Source organism: Cherax quadricarinatus, chromosome 33 (assembly GCF_038502225.1).
Source record: "Cherax quadricarinatus isolate ZL_2023a chromosome 33, ASM3850222v1, whole genome shotgun sequence".
In the NCBI taxonomy this organism is placed as follows: Eukaryota; Metazoa; Arthropoda; class Malacostraca; order Decapoda; family Parastacidae; genus Cherax; species Cherax quadricarinatus.
The window spans coordinates 9,627,833-9,635,211 of NC_091324.1; positions in this window are offsets into that span (position 1 = coordinate 9,627,833).

Below are 7,379 nucleotides of genomic sequence, written 5' to 3' on the forward strand. Positions count from 1 at the left end.
ACTCGTACTGGTTATCTCCTGTCTGCTGCTTAGTAAATGCTCTACTGATAAATTAGACACATGTGCAACTCTTGGGTATCTTTATTGAGGAAACGTTTCGCCACACAGTGGCTTCATCAGTCCATACGTAGGAGAAACTTGAAGAACAGGAGGAGAATGAGGTAATCAGTCCCTCAACCTTGAGTCGATGTGTTCAGTCCATCAATCTTGAGTAGAATACGGCATATGAGCGGAGAAGCAGCTTATAAACCGTATGGCAGGAGAGGTGTAGCAGTCATAAGTTTCTCCTACGTATGGACTGATGAAGCCACTGTGTGGCGAAACGTTTCCTCAATAAAGATACCCAAGAGTTGCACATGTGTCTAATTTATCAACATGTCGGTTCTCTGAACCATCTATCTACAAACCTGTCAGACACTGCAACTTCTTGGGATCTTAATACTTAGGAATTCTTCGCTTGCCTAATTCTTGGGCACGACCTACTTCCACACTGAACAAATGTAACACCACCTATGACTGCTACACTTCTCCTGCCATACGGTTTATAAGCTTCTTCTCCGCTCATATGCCGTATTCTACTCAAGATTGATGGACTGAACACATCGACTCAAGGTTGAGGGACTGATTACCTCATTCTCCTCCTGTTCAAGTTTCTCCTACGTATGGACTGATGAAGCCACTGTGTGGCGAAACGTTTCCTCAATAAAGATACCCAAGAGTTGCACATGTGTCTAATTTATCAACATGTCGGTTCTCTGAACCATCCATCTACAAATGCTCTACTCTTCTCTTTCTTATGTCGTCTATAAACTTATCATGCTTATCAGCGAAATCGGTCAACTGTACACGGTTAATTATTTCCCTTTTCGTCTATTAAGATCACAATTGCAGTTCTCCAACTGTCACTCCGTGTCCTAATTTCCATGAACCTTTAAATCTTAATTAACTGTGTGGTCGCATAGCTTCTGTTTGTTACCCGTCTCTTTCTACCCATCCTTTGAGAGGCAAGTCTTGCCGACAAATATTGTTAGACACTATGTGCAAAGCAAACCTATATTTAAAGACTACGCTTCTAAAGTTCACACTATATGCAGTTTATGGTATTTATTGAGAAGAGACGGACTGATAAAGTCCCTGGTGGACGAAACGTCCTCTTAATAAATGCCATAAACTGCATACTGTCTTATTCACATACTTATTGGTAAAATTTACCACTGAGATTCAAAGTTTTCATTGGACATCATATCTTATCTAACTGTATCTCCATTTTAGCGTCTCCTGTGATGACATCACTGAAGTTTCTGTTCAGTTCTGCATAAACCTCCTTATCATTCCGTCTCAATGCCCCCCCCCCCCCTGTTCCTGAGACTTTGGTCCCATAAGCAAAAGGCTACAAAAAAAAAAACTTTGATCCTTCCTCTACAGGGCTGCAAAACTGTTGATAGATTCAATCAGAACACTGGTCAATGATACAAGTTTGAAACATAGTAGATGTTCTTCATTTTTGAACAGCTTGACAGCAAAGTAAATGTTCTGTCCTACATTTTTTTCATTAAACTGAATTAATTTCTTTAGTTTTCCTTCACGCTATAGATATTTAATTACTATAATAGATCATAATTGAAATATGTCACTGGTGTCCGTTGATCATATATTTATCCCTTTAAATAAGAACAGTTTCTTCCATAAGTGATTCAAGTGTTCTTGTCAGTATATACGTCTTGGTAAATGAGTATCATGTCTGCAATTAATATTATTAATGTTTTCCTTTGTGCAGTCTGTCAAAGAAAGATTATCATTCTCTAAAAAATTAGTTCTTGCATAGTACCATCTTTAAAGGGTTTATTGTGCACTGGAATCACTTACTGGCACAAAACGTTGCCAAATGGTGCCTCGGCTGTAGCTCTCAATTTATTGATAGGTATAAAAAATATTGTTGGGTTGTAACAAATGGTTTAATCCCTTCACTTTTACGTTTTTTGTAATTCGGCTCTAAAGAATTTTTTTTTTAAAGTTTTGTGACCAGAATTAAAATGTCTTTCATAATTTACTCTCGTTGCCAAAGCCAATTTCAAATTACAAAGTAAATATATGCGCTGTGAGGGATACTTTTTTTTTTTTGGCTGGTAATTACACGGTAGTACACAGCACTCCTTCACAGTCAAACATCAACATGGGTTACTCTAGTGGACTCTGATATATTTGCATGACACTGACTCACCCCTCATGTCTATTATCATACATAGTTTGATCCTATATAACCTTTGATCTACTTACCACTACTAACATTTCGATGCTCTTGATGATAGCTATCAGAAGTTTGATGCGGTTACACTTGCTACCATCTCTCGATGCTGCTGATATTTGCTGCCATGTAAAAATTTGTAGTTACGATGCTAATCATAAAAATGCCCTGCATATAGAATTCCAAGTTTTCACGGTGACCGCTACTTAATATTTCATCGATCTTGTAGTAATTATTTAAGTCCCTGTCGCAGGCAAAAAAAAAAATTCATTTTCTACTGGGTTATTAATGGCATTATGAGTAGTGTTAGAAATTACTGAGTGTTGCTTCTTGGTCTCTGACACAGTATTCCACGTGACGTGTTATTACTCCATGTATTATTCATGCACAGCTCTTACTTATACCTTATTATATTTCAGCGCTCACTTGGACGGAGCGGTGAATACACAAAACGGACAACATGAGAGAGAGAATATAGGAAGGAAGAGGGAGGAGTTTGAGAGGGGTAACAAAAAAGAGCAATCAGCGAGTGGGAGAGTAACAATTACGGACGGACCTGACCCCTGCAGAGCACCACCAACGCTGTGACCTTTGCGACCTACACTGTTGAACCAAGTGACGAATAGCATATTGATCACCTTGTGGTAGCTGGGTGCTGTACACTCCCATTGTCACAACTACATTAATCCTAGAACTTGGAACACAGTTCAAACATTGGGTATGAAATATCGGTATGCAAACACTGCCCGCACACGACATAGCAAGCAAGCGAGCGAGCGACAGGGAGAGGGAGAAAGGGAGAGAGGGAGAGGGAGAGGGAGAAAGGGAGAGAAGGAGGGAGGGAGGGAGAGGGAGAGGTTTGGTATACATGTTTTCAGCAATGAGTGGAAGTCCGCTCACCAGAATCGTTTAGACAGTATAAACTCACACTACATACAGGTTATTACGTTGATAACTGTGGCGTGTCTGGTGCATTAATACGCTTGTGTAGCATAATCCAGGTTGCCCATGTGATTCAATACAGCGTGTGATTCACAACGTAACCTCTACTTTGGCATTCGAGGAATTCCTGTTACGGAAATATATATTAGACGAGTGAACACTAATCATTGTTAATTTTGGTATGAAATGAGAATGAAGAAAAACATTGAGAGAATTGCTGGCAGTTACTCCTGTGAGGGCTCTCTGAGGGCAGGTTATATATCACTGACCCTCAAGAGCAACCACACTCAAAGGGGACTCGAGGGGGTGCTGTTCCAGGAACCTGAAGATAACAGGCTAGCTTCTTTGTTCAATAACTACGTAGGGGCACGAAAGTATGACTAATGCAATCAGGTGCTGGACATGATAATCAGCTGGTTGTATACTAAGCAGATTAAGCCAGCTGCTAGTAGGAATTTGGCACACCAAGTGTAGCAGAATCGTTACCTGGCATGTGTATGGTACTGCGTGGCACTACAGCAGGGTACATCACACGCCACCTGGCGTGAGAACGTACACAAAATAATGTGCTGGAACGAAAATAGGTACAAATCAGCCAAGCCAACACAGGTAAAGCGGGTTGCCAGAAGCACAGTCGATACCAAAACTTTTGCCAATACCGATACCGATACACAATTTTTGGCCGATATCGATATTTTTTCAATTATTTGTTTCAATTTTAAAATTATTATTATTATATATATATATATATATATATATATATATATATATATATATATATATATATATATATATATATATATATATGTTATGCCGAATTGATAAAACTTGCGATTTTGGCTTAAATAGCAACGCTCGTCTTGCTATATAAGACAAGCGAAAATTTGTGTATGCTATAATTTCGCAAAAATAATTCTGAACCTAACGAATAAAATATGTTTCATTGTGTTTCTTTATTATTAAATTATTGCAAACTTATTTAAAATATATTTAGTTGGATTAGGCTAAATTAAATTGCGCTTGTTAAAATAAGGTTAGGTAAGTTTTCTAAGGTTCTTTTGGTAAAAAAAATTATTAATTTTTACACTGACATTATTGAAAGAAATGTATCTTTAGACGTATAACAGAAAATTATAGAAAGGACTTAATTTTAAATGAGTTCTTGCTAACTGACCAATTTACCTATTCGACACGACATATATATATATATATATATATATATATATATATATATATATATATATATATATATATATATATATATATATATGAGAGAGAGAGGTGACCCTCATGCTCAATAGGTATTAAATAAAGCAGGGAGGTTAAATATTAAGTAACATAATTTCTCTGTAATGCCAATAACATTACTCACTATTAATCATAGGCACCCCGGAAAGCTTACATATTGAAAAGGAAAACATAAAAAATCTGAATCTATCTACACACTTAGTAATTTGATGAAGATATAATCAGAAATCAATTACGAAAACAAAAGTCTGAATATTTTCCGGTTATATTAAATATGAAATTAAAACATCCAACACTTATATTGTTTATGTAAATCTTTATTTTTTTTTTTTTTGAAAACTGAAAAAGTACATTACTGTAATAAATGGAAACTGAAAATCTGAAAGTATAGTTCAGAAATGAAACAACCTTAATTATTGTACCCTTGTACCGATTAAAGTTTTTAAACTTCGAGGAAACGCAATGAAACATATGAAGACATATACATTATTTAAATTCATCACATTGAAAAATAACTAATAAATACTATAAAATAAATTAAAAATCTCTCAAATTTAAATTCTCAAACATCATCTCCCCATTTTCCGAAGTTAATCTGTTCCTATGAGGAGAGTAAATGTTCCTCCAGTGATGAATAATCTTCCACTCTGTTGAACAGGAGGGTTAACTCGTATATTTACTGGCTAGGTTTGCCAGAGATGGAAGAACTATCATATATTTTCCGTCACTTTAGTGAATTTCCTTCTTTAGGCAATAACGTCACTGCCATATATCTGTCTGCTGTTTCATGTTTATAGTGTCACGAATACCAACATATTTATTTTTTGGCTGCTTTTATTTGCGATTTGAAAAAGGATCCCTTTGATATACCTTTGATAAGTTTCAAGATTTTTCTATTCCAGGAGCTCAGACCGGGGCTAGGCCTGACTGGTGCTTGCCTGGTCAACCAGGTTCTTGCTGTTGGCGGCCCGCTGGCCTACATATCCATTACAGCCAGGTTTATCAGGCACTTGATACATGTACTTGTCCAGTTTCCTCTTAAAGGCACCTACACGTGGTCCGGCAGTGTTTCTGATATCTTTAAGTATTATGTTAAATAGTCTGCGACAATGGATGTTGATACAATGTTCTCTTATTGTGCCCATGGCGTCCCAGCTTTTCACTAGGTTTATTGTACATTTTCTCCCATATTTCTCACTCCAGTATGCTGTTATAGCTGTGTGGTGCAGATTTCGGACTAGGCCCTCTAGTACCTTCCAGATATATATCATTATATATCTTTCTTCCCCGCCAGCGAGTACATATTTTATGACTATGAGGCGATTCCAGTAATTTAAATACTTTATTGGCTCTTTTCCGACAGTAAATAATCTCTGTACCTGTTCCAGGTCTGTTACCTTCCCTTCTTTGAACGAGGCTTTCAACAATACAAGCGCCTTGAACAACGTCACCATTGGCACTATTCTCTCGTTCTGAAAGTTCTCATCATTCACCCCGTCATCTTCCTCGCTGTAGCGACATTTGCTTTACTGTCTTCTTTGAAAAAAAATCTGCTGACATAATTACTCCTGGCCTTTCACATTTTCTTTTCGTTCTATTTGATGATCCTCTTGGATTATGTATACAGTTTTCCTTTCGATTTCTTCATTCTTTCCATATCCACACAGCTGGAACTATCACCAGTGAAAGTCATATTATTCTCCAATGCCTACTGGAAAACTTTTCTTATTTCTTCTTGCAATTTTTCTGTCTTCCTAGATACTAAGGTGATATTTGAGCTTATTTTGATATCGTCCGCAAATGATGATACAAAACTGTGGCAAATGCTTTTATCTATGTCTACTATGAAGATAAGGAACAGTGGAGGTGTCAGGACCGTGCCTTGGGGTACCGAGTTATTTACTTCACTAATGTGGGATTATGATCTGTTTACTACTACTACTACTCAATGCTTTATCTGTCAGACTTGGAAGCAGAACACTTCTCTTGGCTGAGGGACTAACCTAACCTTAAAACTACTTCAAAGCTCATGGGCTGATACATCATCTTTATCTCTCCACCGCTTCTGCTGTCTCCTTATTTAGTTACTTCTGTATTCGAAGACACAACAAATCTTCAAGAGGGCCTAAGACAATATAATGATCAGTAAGGATAAGCCTTAGGTGCTCTGATATAGAATAATGGAGGAAATAAAGACATTAACGGAAGCCAGGACAAACTCGAAGGATTCAGCAAAGCGAAAGTTCATGTGAAAGACTTGGAGTGACGATGTAAGATCTCACATTCAAGATACGACATTGTCATTATTGTTACCGCAAGGAAAATGATAGGCTGGATAATTTATACTTTCAAGATAAGGAATGCTGAGTCAGTGATAACACTCTTCAAGTCACTTGCTTCCTCCAGGATGGAATACTACTGTTTATCAACGGTCTCCTTCAAGGCAAGGGAAATTGGAAGGCTTGGTCTGGGACCGTGTCGGGGAGGCGCTGACCCTCGAAAACATACTTCAGGTATCCTTCAGGTCTGAACAAGCCTAATGTGTAGGCGAAACGTTTCAGGAATAAAAATACCTAATTGATGCACATGTGTCTAACTCAATACCTTGCTGCTAACAACAAAATGAGTGCAAACCAGTTGCACTCTCTTGAGCTCTTGACGTGTTGAATTCTCTCCTGAGCTTCACTTAGCTTATTCTTAATATTTTCATTTTTTTTTCACATAACTCATCCGCTGCAATGACACCTTGAGAGCTGATAGTGTGTTACCAAAGCCTAAGAATCTTGGATCACTCAAAACTTTGTTGATGAAATGTTTCTTGAGCAAGTATTTGCGAGACCTGATAATTTCTTTCTTGTTTGAGAAATATTTTCAACAAAGAAAATAACTTGTTAATAAGATTCCACTTATTTCCATCAGATGATGGAAGATATGTTTTGTCTAA